Source organism: Corythoichthys intestinalis, chromosome 7 (assembly GCF_030265065.1).
Source record: "Corythoichthys intestinalis isolate RoL2023-P3 chromosome 7, ASM3026506v1, whole genome shotgun sequence".
NCBI classification, from domain to species: Eukaryota; Metazoa; Chordata; class Actinopteri; order Syngnathiformes; family Syngnathidae; genus Corythoichthys; species Corythoichthys intestinalis.
In genome coordinates this window covers 57,022,188-57,037,766 of record NC_080401.1, presented here as the reverse complement: position 1 = coordinate 57,037,766, position 15,579 = coordinate 57,022,188, and the positions used below count along the sequence as shown (strand labels likewise).

The 15,579-nt window shown below is 44.7% G+C and overlaps 12 non-coding genes across 12 annotated transcripts; all 12 read right to left on the bottom strand.

Moving 5' to 3' along the window:
* Positions 1-2,565: 2,565 nt before the first annotated feature.
* trnap-cgg (transfer RNA proline (anticodon CGG)) lies at positions 2,566-2,637 on the bottom strand. Its single transcript has one exon. It is a non-coding gene; the product is annotated as a tRNA-Pro (tRNA).
* A 5,315-nt stretch (positions 2,638-7,952) lies between these two features.
* Positions 7,953-8,024, bottom strand: trnap-cgg (transfer RNA proline (anticodon CGG)). The gene has a single exon. It is a non-coding gene; the product is annotated as a tRNA-Pro (tRNA).
* Positions 8,025-9,933: 1,909 nt separating this feature from the next.
* trnap-cgg (transfer RNA proline (anticodon CGG)) lies at positions 9,934-10,004 on the bottom strand. The gene has a single exon. It is a non-coding gene; the product is annotated as a tRNA-Pro (tRNA).
* A 251-nt stretch (positions 10,005-10,255) lies between these two features.
* On the bottom strand, positions 10,256-10,327 carry trnap-cgg (transfer RNA proline (anticodon CGG)). The gene has a single exon. It is a non-coding gene; the product is annotated as a tRNA-Pro (tRNA).
* Positions 10,328-10,739: 412 nt separating this feature from the next.
* trnap-agg (transfer RNA proline (anticodon AGG)) lies at positions 10,740-10,811 on the bottom strand. The gene has a single exon. It is a non-coding gene; the product is annotated as a tRNA-Pro (tRNA).
* Positions 10,812-11,222: 411 nt separating this feature from the next.
* trnap-agg (transfer RNA proline (anticodon AGG)) lies at positions 11,223-11,294 on the bottom strand. Its single transcript has one exon. It is a non-coding gene; the product is annotated as a tRNA-Pro (tRNA).
* Positions 11,295-12,353: 1,059 nt separating this feature from the next.
* trnap-agg (transfer RNA proline (anticodon AGG)) lies at positions 12,354-12,425 on the bottom strand. Its single transcript has one exon. It is a non-coding gene; the product is annotated as a tRNA-Pro (tRNA).
* Positions 12,426-12,676: 251 nt separating this feature from the next.
* On the bottom strand, positions 12,677-12,748 carry trnap-cgg (transfer RNA proline (anticodon CGG)). The gene has a single exon. It is a non-coding gene; the product is annotated as a tRNA-Pro (tRNA).
* Positions 12,749-13,161: 413 nt separating this feature from the next.
* Positions 13,162-13,233, bottom strand: trnap-agg (transfer RNA proline (anticodon AGG)). Its single transcript has one exon. It is a non-coding gene; the product is annotated as a tRNA-Pro (tRNA).
* A 412-nt stretch (positions 13,234-13,645) lies between these two features.
* On the bottom strand, positions 13,646-13,717 carry trnap-agg (transfer RNA proline (anticodon AGG)). The gene has a single exon. It is a non-coding gene; the product is annotated as a tRNA-Pro (tRNA).
* A 574-nt stretch (positions 13,718-14,291) lies between these two features.
* On the bottom strand, positions 14,292-14,363 carry trnap-ugg (transfer RNA proline (anticodon UGG)). Its single transcript has one exon. It is a non-coding gene; the product is annotated as a tRNA-Pro (tRNA).
* A 714-nt stretch (positions 14,364-15,077) lies between these two features.
* On the bottom strand, positions 15,078-15,149 carry trnap-ugg (transfer RNA proline (anticodon UGG)). The gene has a single exon. It is a non-coding gene; the product is annotated as a tRNA-Pro (tRNA).
* Positions 15,150-15,579: the final 430 nt, after the last annotated feature.

Genomic DNA, 15,579 nt, shown 5'->3' with positions numbered 1-15,579 from the left:
TAATCTAAACTTATTGGTACTTATTAACACTTATTAATTTAAATATGCACATTCCTGTTGTAATGAAATAACAATAATATTCTGTAGCCACAAATATTCAAAATCTTTTCTTCTTCCAAGTTTTTTTTAGGATTAAGTATAATAATGTATTGCTTAAAATAAGGCTGTTAAGATTATTTTCAGCTAGCTATTTTTCTTCCAAGAAATCTGAGAGAAATACACATGAAGCGCTGGCAGATAATTTCACTTATTTCCAATAGATTTACACTTAAAACTGACTAGTTTTAAGGAAGTGTGTTTTGCAGTGTATTAATGTTATGTTAGGAATGGCTTACTTTTAAAGGCATTTTTGTGCAACTTAGGTATTTACTCTGTAAGTAATTGTTGCCAAAAGTTTACCATTACAAAATGTCAGACAATGTCATTATTTAGATGTTGGAATTGACGACTTGTTCATATTTTATGTTAAAAAAAAAAGAGCAATAAATTATATTTTTGCACAGTAATATTTTATTTTGTTTAAAATTTTACATAAATCTTTTAATAGAATTATCGGCTTGACATTATCGGTTATCGGTAGGAATGAGGAGGAAATTATCGGTTATCGGTATCGGTTGAAAAATGTATTATCGTGCATCACTAGTACTTTTAGAATACTCTGCGCATGTGCAGCAACGCAGTTGTCCCAAAGCGAGGCAGTTCGCTGTCCAGCCCTCACAGCAGGGAACTCACAACAGCGTGGTTGCGGCCAACAGTAACCGTTAATCGTGCAAAAAAAAGTAAGTGAGACCAACTCTCAGTGCGTTCTCTATATCCAGTGCGACGCTACAAATAGATATTCCCGACATTTTTATTGGGTGGGCACAACTCGCGTCTGGCTGGGCCGTGCCCACCCCGGCCCGCCCATACATCCGGCCCCGCCCCGATTACGATGCTGTTTGAGGCTGTCTGCCACGGCGGTCAACAACATAGCATTCTGACGAGGCAGCGTGGCTAACAGTGAAAGGCAGGATATATACCGCAAATGGATGCTTTTGCTCACTGGAAATACAGCCATTACTTCACATTTCTTTCCAGTAAAGATGACAAAAATATATCCGTGCGTTGCAAACTTTACGCTGGCTGAAAAAGACTGTCGGCCGCTAAAAACTACAACCAATTCAACAAGGAAGCACTTGGAATTACAGAACAACACGCGACAAAACTCGAAACAGGTAACAAGACAGCCGGCACTTCTACAGTGTGTAACCAGCCTTTATGCACATTTTATTGTCGGTTTGTAACCATAGGTGGAGTTTTACTTTTGTGAGGCTGGGGGCAAAGCATGTTGATGACTGAAACAAAAGTCAAAAGTTTGGACACACCTAAACATTTTTACGTATTATATATTTTCCCTACTATTGTAAATCCTCTCTGAATACATCAAAACTATGAACGAACATGTGGAATGGCAAAAAAAAGTGAAATAACTGAAAACAGGTTTTATATTCTACATTCTTCAAAGTGTCCACCTTTGAGGTGTCGCCAAACTTTTGGCCAATACTGTATATATACATATATATAAAACTGTTCGAGCTCAGTTGTTGTTGCTTGCGTTTGAAAGCTTAGGTTTACAGAAATTCTAAATACCCATCTTGCCTCCACAGGTGTAGTTTTGGCTTAGAAAAGCAAAAGCTAGGGTCTTAGGTGCTAGTCACATGATCTGCTCGAAAAATGATTTTGACCCATTATGAAATACGTTGTAGGATTCTTGTCCATTTCATTAATTTTTGTAGTTTGTTTTATTGCATTACAACTGTTATAGACAATATTTTAACCGCTAGGTCTTTATTTTAAAGGGGAAGTTCAGAATTTTTGACATTAGGCTTCATCTTGGAGTTAGTGGGGGTTTATTTAGTCATTGGAATTGATTTGAACAAAGTTTCAGGGCTCTGGGGTGGCTAAGCTAGCGTGAGTTAATGGTGGTTGAAATCAACTCCATCGACTAATTAAACCCCCGCTAACTCAAAGATTAAGCCTTATGTGAAAAATTCAATTACATGCGATCACATTTTTTCTTGTCATTTTTATGTTGAAGCAGGAAAAGGAGAAAAATTGGTAAAAAGTAACTGATAAGTTATTTTTAAAGTAACTTAGTTACTTTGATAATAAAGTAATCGGTAAAGTAACTAGATTACTTTTTGTAGGTGTAATCAGTAATTGGTAATTAAATTCATATTTGAGTAATCTGTGACAACACTGGTCAACACATAGTATCCGTCGGCATCTGAATGATAATCCGCTGATCCGGGAACTCTCGCACCCTAAGCGAGAATCATACCACTAGACCAAGGAGCCACTGAAAAAAAAAAAATTTGCCCATTATCTGCAGTCATATTTGTAACATGTTACAGCGGCTCCAAAACTTAACTGATGGGCTCGTCTGGGAGTCGGACCCCAAGGACCTCTTGCAGAATCATACCACTAGACCAGGGGTACCCAAGTCCGTTTTGGCCATTTATCTGTATGACAAATGTTCAACCATGTGACCATTGGCAAATGATCCAAAACCAACTCTTCACTATTGGGCTCGTCCGGGAGTCGGACCCGGGACCTCTCGCACCCGAAGCGAGAATCATACCACTAGACCAACGAGCCACCGTGAGGTCTGTTTGGGCCAGTTACTTGTCTGACACATGTCCAACCATGCAACAATTGGCAAATGTTCTAAAAATTATCCTTCTCTATCGGGCTCGAGACCTCTCGCACCCGAAGCGAGAATCATGCCACTAGACCAACGAGCCACTGTGAGGTTGGTTTGGACCAGTTACTTGTCTGACAAATGTCCCACCATGATACAATTGGCAAATGTTCTAAAAGTAATCCTTCTCTATCGGGCTCGTCTGGGAGTCGGACCCGGGACCTCTTGCACCCAAAGCAAGAATCATACCACTAGACCAACAAGCCAACATGAAGTCTATTCTGACCAATTCCCACCATCAGCTCTTTTGGTAACCAACAATGGCCAGTCCAGAACAATGAAAGGACATCCTCTCCTCCCACAAGGAACATCTGATAACGGAGGAACCCACGACTGAGAAGTTGAAACTCAGCACTCACGTAGCTTTGAGGCCCGCAAAACCCTCAACTCTCGTTGCCCTGACAACAGTGAAGGGAATCGTTACCTTTCTCGCACAGACCGTATAACTTTGCATTACTCTAACACACTTAATATAATCAATCAGGGAATAGCATCGTTTCTCATATGTACTGTAGGATTGTTTGTACTACTGTAACACACCTAATATAAAATAAATATCACACCATAGTTTACTGAAAAGAAGCAGAATAGATATATCACAACGCCATCTTATCACAGAAGCCCAACGTGTGCGTCACGAGCAAGACTGACGCACCAACTCTCGCAATCAGTTCTCCCGGCCGCTCCAAAGACAAAGAGCAGGGCGCTCTGTCCTAAAACAAGTAGCGTCTCGCCCAGCCTCGATAACAAGTTGAAAGCGGGCGCTTGGGACGTCAAAACCGGCGTCGGATGCTATGGCAACCACGTCCCAGCCATGAATGATGACGCACGAACCTAACCGCCCAAAACCAGCCACAGAGGGAAGATCCCAAGACAACACCCAGCCACATCTTCGGCCCGGCCCACTCCACCGCAGCTTTCAAAAAGACTGGACACTGAGATAACAAACCTTCGTTGCTCGGGAACATGTCTATGTGGCCCTCTTTTTGGATCCAGCATTGTTCCTCCGTCGTCTGTTTTGCCTTGTTTTTTGACCACTGTCGACTAATAAATTGCCAACCTGTTTTCGGTGTGCCTTCTTCAGACTTTTGGAACATGAAGTCAGTACAAAGGAAAACACAAGAGGGGAACGCGCGGAATGTCGGCCCCCACTGGTTGGCTTGCAGGAGCAGTGCCAGCGGAGCGGCACTTCGTTCGGCTAGTGTTTCCGCAACTTGGCGGGGCGGGGGCGAATTCCTTCAACAGTAACACCTAAACTCTCCTGCCCAATCCAAAGCAGACAATAACGTTAAACAACGCCCAAACACACCCTTCTCCCGGACCACAGCCCGCCTCATCAGAGCCTTTAAAAGACTGAATGTGTAACTAATCGCTGTCATGATGCTTGGAAATCTTTTGTTGACCCTGGATCCAGTCTTCCTCTTCGTCTGGGTTGTGTTTGCCGTTTTTGCTTTGCTGTCAGATTGCTGTTGACTGGGAATAAATTGTCAACTCGCGTTTCGAAGCCTTTTTCCAGCTTTTAAAATTGAGTTAGTACAAGGGGTTAAACTAAGGTAAACGCACAGAGTTTGGCCTTTTGGCTGGGTTGTTGATGTTGCGTCAGCCCGGGTCTTTGGAATTGTGCTGGTGCGGTTCCGGCAATTTGGCTAGTGTGATTCCGGCAATCTGGCTAAAATGTCAAATTCCAACAACTCATAGCCCACAAAGCATACTACATAGTGGATACTTATGAGTAGTCTCTTATCCACCAAAAATTCAAGGTGAACGTTTCTGAGGTGCGAGTATATTCACATTCAAAACATGAACACTGCCGGCCTGTCGAATGCGTCCCGAACACGCGTAACAAGTCGGACGCATAGCGAACCTGATCCCAAAGTTCACGTTGCAATAAGACGTCGGGCACGGTGTCCTCAGCCTGTAATTATCTTGAAAGGAGCGCGCGTCGTCAGCAACTCATCAAAGAAACATGTCCCGCTGCTCTCCCAGCAGCGGATCTGCTTCGCTGATGAAAAATTACATCCACATCAAAGTAGTGCTCTTAAAAGAGCAACTTTAGGAGAATTAATATTTGATCACACACACACGCAGGCACGCACACACTCATACACATACACACTGCTAATCTCTTAAGAATATTAGAAGACTTAATGTGCCATATTTACCCGTATTAAGGACTTTTTTAAATAGCATATCGTATGCATTTAAAAAGCGTTTTGCATATCAAAATGCAATTTGTGAGCACTGATTTCACGGCAGGTCATTTAAAGAGGCTGAGCAGTTTGCTCTACTCCGCCAACTAGTGGTCAAAGACTCCCACTGCGGAGTAAGGCGTGTGATGTTCGAGCATGATCTGCAACTATGAAAGAGAATGTTTAAAAATGAATGAATGAACAATCATACCACTAGACCAACAATCCACCATGAGGAATAATTGGGCTTGTTATCTGTCTAGCATATGTGCAACAATACGAAAAAAAAATACAAATGATCCAGAGCTTACAATTTGCCATGGGTTTTGTCCAGGACTCAGACCTGGGACCTGGGACCTCCTGCATCCAAAGCAACATTATAGGATGAGACCAACGTGCCACAATGAGGAATATTTCAGTCTGTCAATGTCTGACATATGTGCAACTACACTCACCGGCCAATTTATTAGGCACACCTGTCCAACTGCTCGTTAACACTTAATTTCTAATCAGCCAATCACATGGTTGTTGGTGTCAGAAGGGCTGGTCTGAGTATTTCAGAAACTGCTGATCTACTGGGATTTTCACGCACAACCATCTTTAGGGTTTACAGAGAATGGTCCGAAAAAGAAAAAATATCCAGTGAGCGGAAATGCCTTGTTGATGCCAGAGGTCAGAGGAGAATGGCCAGACTGAGCGGAAATGCCTTGTTGATGCCAGAGGTCAGAGGAGAATGGCCAGACTGGTTCGAGCTGATAGAAAGGCAACAGTGACTCAAACAACCACCCGTTACGACCAAGGTAGGCAGAAGAGCATTTCTGAACGCACAGTACGACGAACTTTGAGGTAGATGGGCTACAGCAGCAGAAGACCACGCCGGGTGCCACTCCTTTCAGCTAAGAACAGGAAACTGGGGCTACAATTTGCACAAGCTCATCGAAATTGGACAATAGAAAATTAGAAAAACGTTGCCTGGTCTGATGAGTCTTGATTTCTGCTGCGACATTTGGATGGTAGGGTCAGAATTTGGCATCAACAACATGAAAGCATGGCTCCATCCTGCCTTGTATCAATGGTTCAGGCTGGTGGTGGTGGTGTAATGGTGTGGGGAATATTATTTTGGCACTCTTTGGGCCCCTTGGTATCAATTGAGCATCGTTGGAACGGCACAGCCTACCTGAGTATTGTTGCTGACCATGTCCATCCTTTTATGATCACAATATACCCAACTTCTGATGGCTACTTTCAGCAGGATAATGCGCCATGTCATAAAGCTGGAATCATCTCAGATCGGTTTCTTGAACATGACAATGAGTTCACTGTACTCAAATGGCCTCCACGGTCACCAGATGTCAATCCAATAGAGCATCTTTGGGATGTGGTGGAACGGCAGATTCGCATCAAGGATGTGCAGCCGACAAATCTGCACCGTGTGATGCCATCACGTCAATATGGACCAAACTCTCTGAGGAATGCTTCCAGCACCTTGTTGAATCAATGCCACGAAGAATTGAGGCTGTTCTGAAGGCAAAAGGGGGTCCAACCTGTTACTAGCATGGTGTACCTAATAAAGTGGCCGGTGAGTGTATATGCTAATTGCCAAATGATGCACTAGAACTATACCATCGGTTTGTCCAGGGATGTCTCGCACACGAAGCGAGAAACATACCACAAGGCCAACAAGCCACCGACTGAGTTTCCTCCCCCATTACCTGCAGTCATACGGGTAACAATATAGAATGGATCCAAAAACCTTTACTCAAGGGCTCGACCAGTAGCCAGACCAAGGACCTCTTGCCACCGACTGAGATTCCTCCCCCATTACCTGCAGTCATACGGGTAACAATATAGAATGGATCCAAAAACCTTTACTCAAGGGCTCGACCAGTAGCCAGACCAAGGACCTCTTGCACTCGAAGCGAGATTCATACAATTAGACCTAGTAGCCTCTTTTAGAGATGTTTGGGTCTTGTATCCGACTGTAATATGTGAAACAATGTGACATTATACACCCAAAGCATGAATCATACCACGAGACCGACAAGCCATGGTGAAGTGTATTTCAGCCAGTTATCTGTTCGACATACAGTATGTTCAACCATATTACAATTGGCAAAAGAGCCAAAATCAATATGTCACAAATTGGGTTGTTCAGAAGTCAGACCCTGACCCTTTCGCACCCTAAGGGAGAATTATACCAACAGACCAACGTGCCACAATGACATACATTTTGGCAAGTTATCTGCCTGACATTTGTCCAACCATGTGACAATTGGCAAATGAATCCAACATGTCATTCATGGGCTTGTCCAGAAGTCAGACCCTGACCCTCTCGCACCCTCAGTGAGAATCATACCACTAGACCAACGAAACACTGTGCCTTTTAATTGGACCATTTATCTGTGTGGCATATGTGCAACAATATGACTACAATTATCCAAAACTATCCTTTTGTTAAAGGGGTTGTCCGGGAGTCGGACCCGGGACCTCTTGCACTGACATACAATATGTACAACCATGTGACAATTGGCAAATAATCCAAAACCAGTAAGTCCAGGAGTTAAACCCTGAAATTCTCACACCCTAAGTGAGAATAATACCACTAGACCAATGAGCCTTTGTGAAGTGTATTTTGGCCAGTTATCTGTCTAACATACAGTATGTCCAACCATGTGACATCCTGAATTTATCCAAAATAACCCATTTATTAACGGGCTCGTCGGGGAGTAGGACCCAGGGCCTCTCGCACCCGAAGCAAGAATCATACCACTAGACCAACGAGCCATCGCAAAGTCTATCTCTCTGACAGACATTATGTACAACCATGTGACAATGGACAAATGATCCATTGTCAATATGTCACCAATGGGCTTGTCCAGCAGTCAGACCCTGAACCTCTCGCATACTCAGCGAGACTTATACCTCTATACCAACGTGCCAAGATGCTAGGTCGGGTTATCTGTCTGACATTTGTGCAACAATGTGACTATAAACAATTTATCCAAAACGACCCTTTTGTTAACGGGCTCGTCCGGGAGTCGGACCCGGGACCTCTCGCACCCGAAGCGAGAATCATACCACTAGACCAACGAGCCACTGTGAAGTGCATTTTTGCCAGTTATCTGTCTGACATACAATATGTCGACGCATGGGACAGTTGGCAAACAACTTAAAGCAAATCCTTCTCTATCGTGGTCGTCCGGGAGTCAGACCCAGACCCTCTCACACCTGAAGCGAGAATCATAATATTAGACCAACGATTCACAGCAAAGAATATTTTGTGAGCAGTGTTTGGGCCTGTTTTCTGTCTGACTTACTGTACATTATGTCCAACCGTGTGACAATTGGCAAATTAAACTAAAATGTCACTCATGGGCTAGTCCAGAAGTCAGACCCTGAGGGAGAATTATACCAATAAACCAACATGCCACAATGACGTACATTTTGGCTGGTTATCTACCTGACATTTGTCTAATGATGTGACCGTTGGAAAACAATCCAAAACACATCCTTCACTATTGCGCTTGTCCAGGAGCCAGAACTGGGACCTCGCGCACCCTAAGTGAGAATCATACCACTAGTGTCCAAGGTATTCCACATAGGGCCGCAGTGGGTGCTGGATTTCATTCCTAAAAAACAAGATGACATCTTTTCACCAATCTGATGCCTCACAAGTGTAATCAGTTGATTGCAGTCAGGTGCTGCTTGTTTTAGCACCAAATTCATTGGTTAAACTGTCTGTGCTCGATTGGTAGGAACAAAAACTAGGACCCACAGCGGCCAGGACAGGTTTGGACACCCATGCACAAGACCAGAGGTGGGCAAACCGGTCCTCGAGGGCCGCAGTGGGTCCTGGTCTTTGTTCCAACAGACCCAGCACAGATAGTTTAACCAATGCGGTTTCAGAAGAAATGCAAAGCACCTGACTGCAATCGACTGATTGCACTTGTAAAACAGCAGATTGGTGAAAAGGTGTCCTCTTAATGGGTTACAACCAAAACCCGCACCTACTGCGGCCCTTTGTGGAATAGTTTGCCCACCCCTGCACTAGAACAACAAGCCACTTGTTTGAACCCTTTATCTCAGGGGTCCCCAACCAATTCCACAAAGGCCCACTGTGGGTGCAGGATTTCATTCCTACCAAACAAGATGACAAAACTTTTCCCCCAATCTGGTGTTTTACAAGTTCAATCAGTTGATTGCAGTCAGGTGTGGCTTGTTTTAGCAGAAGCCTCATTGGTTCAACTGTCTCAGCTGGAACAAAAACCAGGACCCACAGTGGGCCTTGAGGACTGGGTTGGAGACCCCTGCTTTATCTGTCTGGCATATGTGCAACAGTGTGACAATTGGGAAATGATCCAAGTACAACCTTCATTACTGGGATCACCTGGACCTCTCTCACTCTAAACGAGAATCATATCACTAGACAAACAAGCCACTAGCAAGGATGTTTGGTCCTGTCTGACATTTGTGAAACAATGTGACTATACACAATTTATCCAAAACTACCCTTTTACTAAGGGGCTCGTCCAGAAGTCGGACCCAGGACCTCTCGCATCCAAAGCGAGAATCTTACCACTAGACCAACGAGCCACTTTAGAGAGTGTTTTGGCCAGTTATCTGTGTGACATAGAGTATGTACAACCATGTGACAATTGGCAAATTATCCAAAACCTGTGTGTCACTAATGGGCTTTTCCAGCAGTCAAACCCTGAAATACATGCACTCGAAGTGAGAATCATACCACTAGACCAACGAGCCACTGCAACAAGTATTTTAGGAATGTTATCGGTCTAACATCAGTTCAGCAATGAATATCAAAAACCAGCCTAATACTAAGGGGCTCTTCCAGTAGTCAGACGCGGGGCCTCTTACACCCTAAGCGAGAATCATAACACTACACAAATAGGCGACTGTGAGGGTTTTTTTTTTGGGCATATTCTGTCTGACATATGTCCAAACATCTGACAACTGCAAATGATCTAAAGAAAATCCTTCACTACTGGGCTCGTCCGGGAGTCGACCCGGGACCTCTCGCGTCCGAAGCGAGAATCATACCACTAGACTAACGAGCCACTGTTGAGTGCAGTTTGGCCAGTTATCTGTCTGAAATACATTTTCTCAAACCATGTGTTAATTGGCAAATGATCCACAGTCAATATGTCACCAATGGGCTTGTCCAGCAGTCAGACCCTGAACCTCTCGTACACTCAGCAAGACTCACACCACTATACCAACGTGCCTCGAGGAAGGATGTTTGGTCTAGTTACCTGTCTGACATTTGTGCAACAATATACAATTTATCCAAAACTACCCTTTTGCTAAGGGGCTCGTCCGGGAGTCGGACCCGGGACCTCTCACACCCGAAGCGAGAATCATACCACTAGACCAACGAGCCACTCTGGAGTGCAGTTTAGCCAGTTATCTGTGTAACATAGAGTATGTACAACCATGCGACAATTGGCAAATGATCCAAAACCTGTGTGTCACTAATGGGCTTTTCCAGGAGTCAAACCCTGACATACATGCACCCGAAGTGAGAATCATACCCATAGACCAACGAGACACTGTAACAAGTATTTCGGAATGTCATCGGTCTAACATCAGTTCAGCAATGAATATTTATCAAAAACCAGCCTAATACTAAGGGGCTCGTCCGGTAGTCAGACGCGGGGCCTCTTGCACCCTAAGCGAGAATCATAACACTACACAAATAAGCAACTGTGAGGGGTATTTTGGGGCATATTGTGTCTGACATATGTTCGAATATCGGACAACTGCAAATGATCTAAAGAGATTCCTTCACGACTGGGCTCGTCCGGGAGTCGGACCCGGGACCTCTCGCACCCTAAGCGAGAATCATACCACTAGACCAACGAGCCTCTGTGGGGTGCCTTTTGGCCAGTTATCTGTGTAACATAGAGTACGTACAACCATGTGACAATTGGCAAATGATCCAAAACCTGTGTGTCACTAATGGGCTTTTCCAGGAGTCAAACCCTGACATACATGCACCCGAAGTGAGAATCATACCCACAGACCAACGAGCCACTGCAACAAGTATTTCGGAATGTCATCGGTCTAACATCAGTTCAGCAATGAATATTTATCAAAAACCAGCCTAATACTAAGGGGCTCGTCCGGTAGTCAGACGCGGGCCTCTTGCACCCTAAGCGAGAATCATAACACTCCACAAATAAGCGACTGTGAGGGGTATTTTGGGGCTTATTCTGTCTGACATATGTTCAAATATCGGACAACTGCAAATGATCTAAAGAAATTCCTTCACGACTGGGCTCGTCCGGGAGTCGGACCCGGGACCTCTCGCACCCTAAGCAAGAATCATACCACTAGACCAACGAGCCACTGTTGAGTGCATTTTGGCCAGTTATCTGTCCGAAATACAGTTTCTCCAACCATGTGTCAATTGGCAAATGATCCACAGTCAATATTTCACCAATGAGCTTGTCCAGCAGTCAGACCCTGAACCTCTCGTACACTCAGCAAGACTCACACCACGATACCAACGTGCCACGAGGAAGGATGTTTGGTCTAGTTACCTGTCTGACATTTGTGCAACAATATACAATTTATCTAAAACTACTCTTTTGCTAAGGGGCTCGTCCGGGAGTCGGACCAGGGACCTCTCGCACCCAAAGAGAGAATCATACCACTAGACCAACGAGCCACTGTGGAGTGCATTTTGGCTAGTTAACTGTCGGAAATACAGTTTCTCCAACCATGTGTTAATTGGCAAATGATCCACAGTCAATATGTCACCAATGGGCTTGTCCAGCAGTCAGACCCTGAACCTCTCGTACACTCAGCAAGACTCACACCACTACACCAATGTGCCACGAGGAAGAATGTTTGGTCTAGTTACCTGTCTGACATTTGTGCAACAATATACAATTTATCCAAAACTACCCTTTTGCTAAGGGGCTCGTCCAGGAGTCGGACCCGGGACCTCTCGCACCCAAAGCGAGAATCATACTACTAGACCAACGAGCCACTGTGGAGTGCATTTTAGCCAGTTATCTGTGTAACATAGAGTATGTACAACCATGCGACAATTGGCAAATGATCCAAAACCTATCTGTCACTAATGGGCTTTTCCAGGAGTCAAACCCTGAAATACATGCACCCGAAGTGAGAGTCATACCCATAGACCAACGAGCCACTACAACAAGTATTTTAGGAATGTCATCGGTCTAACATCAGTTCAGCAATGAATATTTATCAAAAGCTAGCCTAACACTAAGGGGCTTGTCCGGTAGTCAGACGCAGGGCCTGTCGCACCCTAAGCAAGAATCATACCACTACACAAATAAGCGACTGCGAGGGGTATTTTGGGGCTTATTCTGTCTGACATATGTTCAAATATCGGACAACTGCAAATGATCTAAAGAAATTCCTTCACGACTGGGCTCGTCCGGGAGTCGGACCCGGGACCTCTCGCACCCTAAGCGAGAATCATACCACTAGACCAACGAGCCACTGTTGAGGGTATTTTGGCCAGTTATCTGTCCGAAATACAGTTTCTCCAACCATGTGTTAATTGGCAAATGATCCACAGTCAATATGTCGCCAATGGGCTTGTCCAGCAGTCAGACCCTGAACCTCTCGTACACTCAGCAAGACTCACACTACTATACCAACGTGCCACGATGAAGGATGTTTGGTCTAGTTACCTGTCTGACATTTGTGCAACAATATACAATTTATCCAAAACTACCCTTTTGCTAAGGGGCTCGTCCGGGAGTCGGACCCGGGACCTCTCACACCCGAAGCGAGAATCATACCACTAGACCAACGAGCCACTCTGGAGTGCAGTTTAGCCAGTTATCTGTGTAACATAGAGTATGTACAACCATGCGACAATTGGCAAATGATCCAAAACCTGTGTGTCACTAATGGGCTTTTCCAGGAGTCAAACCCTGACATACATGCACCCGAAGTGAGAATCATACCCATAGACCAACGAGCCACTGTAACAAGTATTTTAGGAATGTCATCGGTCTAACATCAGTTCAGCAATGAATATTTATCAAAAGCTAGCCTAACACTAAGGGGCTTGTCCGGTAGTCAGACGCAGGGCCTGTCGCACCCTAAGCGAGAATCATACCACTACACAAATAAGCAACTGTGAGGGGTATTTTGGGGCATATTGTGTCTGACATATGTTCGAATATCGGACAACTGCAAATGATCTAAAGAGATTCCTTCACGACTGGGCTCGTCCGGGAGTCGGACCCGGGACCTCTCGCACCCTAAGCGAGAATCATACCACTAGACCAACGAGCCTCTGTGGGGTGCCTTTTGGCCAGTTATCTGTGTAACATAGAGTACGTACAACCATGTGACAATTGGCAAATGATCCAAAACCTGTGTGTCACTAATGGGCTTTTCCAGGAGTCAAACCCTGACATACATGCACCCGAAGTGAGAATCATACCCACAGACCAACGAGCCACTGCAACAAGTATTTCGGAATGTCATCGGTCTAACATCAGTTCAGCAATGAATATTTATCAAAAACCAGCCTAATACTAAGGGGCTCGTCCGGTAGTCAGACGCGGGGCCTCTTGCACCCTAAGCGAGAATCATAACACTCCACAAATAAGCGACTGTGAGGGGTATTTTGGGGCTTATTCTGTCTGACATATGTTCAAATATCGGACAACTGCAAATGATCTAAAGAAATTCCTTCACGACTGGGCTCGTCCGGGAGTCGGACCCGGGACCTCTCGCACCCTAAGCAAGAATCATACCACTAGACCAACGAGCCACTGTTGAGTGCATTTTGGCCAGTTATCTGTCCGAAATACAGTTTCTCCAACCATGTGTCAATTGGCAAATGATCCACAGTCAATATTTCACCAATGAGCTTGTCCAGCAGTCAGACCCTGAACCTCTCGTACACTCAGCAAGACTCACACCACGATACCAACGTGCCACGAGGAAGGATGTTTGGTCTAGTTACCTGTCTGACATTTGTGCAACAATATACAATTTATCTAAAACTACTCTTTTGCTAAGGGGCTCGTCCGGGAGTCGGACCAGGGACCTCTCGCACCCAAAGAGAGAATCATACCACTAGACCAACGAGCCACTGTGGAGTGCATTTTGGCTAGTTAACTGTCGGAAATACAGTTTCTCCAACCATGTGTTAATTGGCAAATGATCCACAGTCAATATGTCACCAATGGGCTTGTCCAGCAGTCAGACCCTGAACCTCTCGTACACTCAGCAAGACTCACACTACTATACCAACGTGCCACGATGAAGGATGTTTGGTCTAGTTACCTGTCTGACATTTGTGCAACAATATACAATTTATCCAAAACTACCCTTTTGCTAAGGGGCTCGTCCGGGAGTCGGACCCGGGACCTCTCGCACCCAAAGCGAGAATCATACCACTAGACCAACGAGCCACTCTGGAGTGCATCTTAGCCAGTTATCTGTGTAACATAGAGTATGTACAACCATGTGTCAATTGGCAAATGATCCAAAGTCAATATGTCACCAATGGGCTTGTCCAGCAGTGAGACTGTGAACATCTCGCACACTCATACCACTACACCAACGTGCCTTTAGGAAGAATGTTTGGTCCAGTTACCTGTCTGACATTTGTGCAACAATGTGACTATATATAATTTATCCAAAACTACTCTTTTGCTAAGGGGCTCATCCAATAGTCGGAACCAGGACCTCTCGTATCCAAAGCGAGAATCATACCACTAGACCAACGAGCCACTTTATAGTGTTTTGGCCGGTTATCTGTATGACATAGAGTATGTACAACCATGTTACAATTGGCAAATTATCCAAAACCTGTGTGTCACTAATGGGCTTTTCCAGCAGTCAAACCCTGAAACACATGCACTCGAAGTGAGAATCATACCACTAGACCAATGAGCCACTACAACAAGTATTTTAGGAATGTTATCGGTCTAACATCAGTTCAGCAATGAATATATATTAAAAAACTAGCTTAATACTAAGAGGTCGTGCGGTAGTCCCCCTAAGCGAGAATCATACCACTACACAAACAAGTGACTGCGAGGGGTATTTTGGGGCATATTCTGTCTTAAATATGTCCAAACATCTGACAACTGCAAATTATCTAAAGAAAATCCTTCACGACTGGGCTCGTCCGGGAGTCGGACCCGGGACCTCTCGCACCCAAAGCGAGAATCATACCACTAGACCAACAAGCCACTATGGGGTGCATTTTGGCTAGTTATCTATGTGAAATAGAGTATGTACAACCATGTGACAATTGGCAAATGATCCAAAACCTGTGTGTCACTAATGGGCTTGCACCCGAAGTGAGAATCATACCACTAGACCAACGAGCCACTGCAACAAGTGTTTTAGGAGTGTTATCGGTCTAACATGAGTTCAGCAATGAATATATATATCAAAAACTAGCTTAATACTAAGGGGTCGTGCGGTAGTCAGACGCGGGCCTCTTGCACCCTAAGCGAGAATCATACCACTCCACAAATAAGCGACTGTGAGGGGTATTTTGGGGCTTATTCTGTCTGACATACTGTATGTTCAAATATCTGACAACTGCAAATGATCTAAAGAAAATCCTTCACTACTGGGCTCGTCCGGGAGTCGGACCTACGACCTCTCGCACCC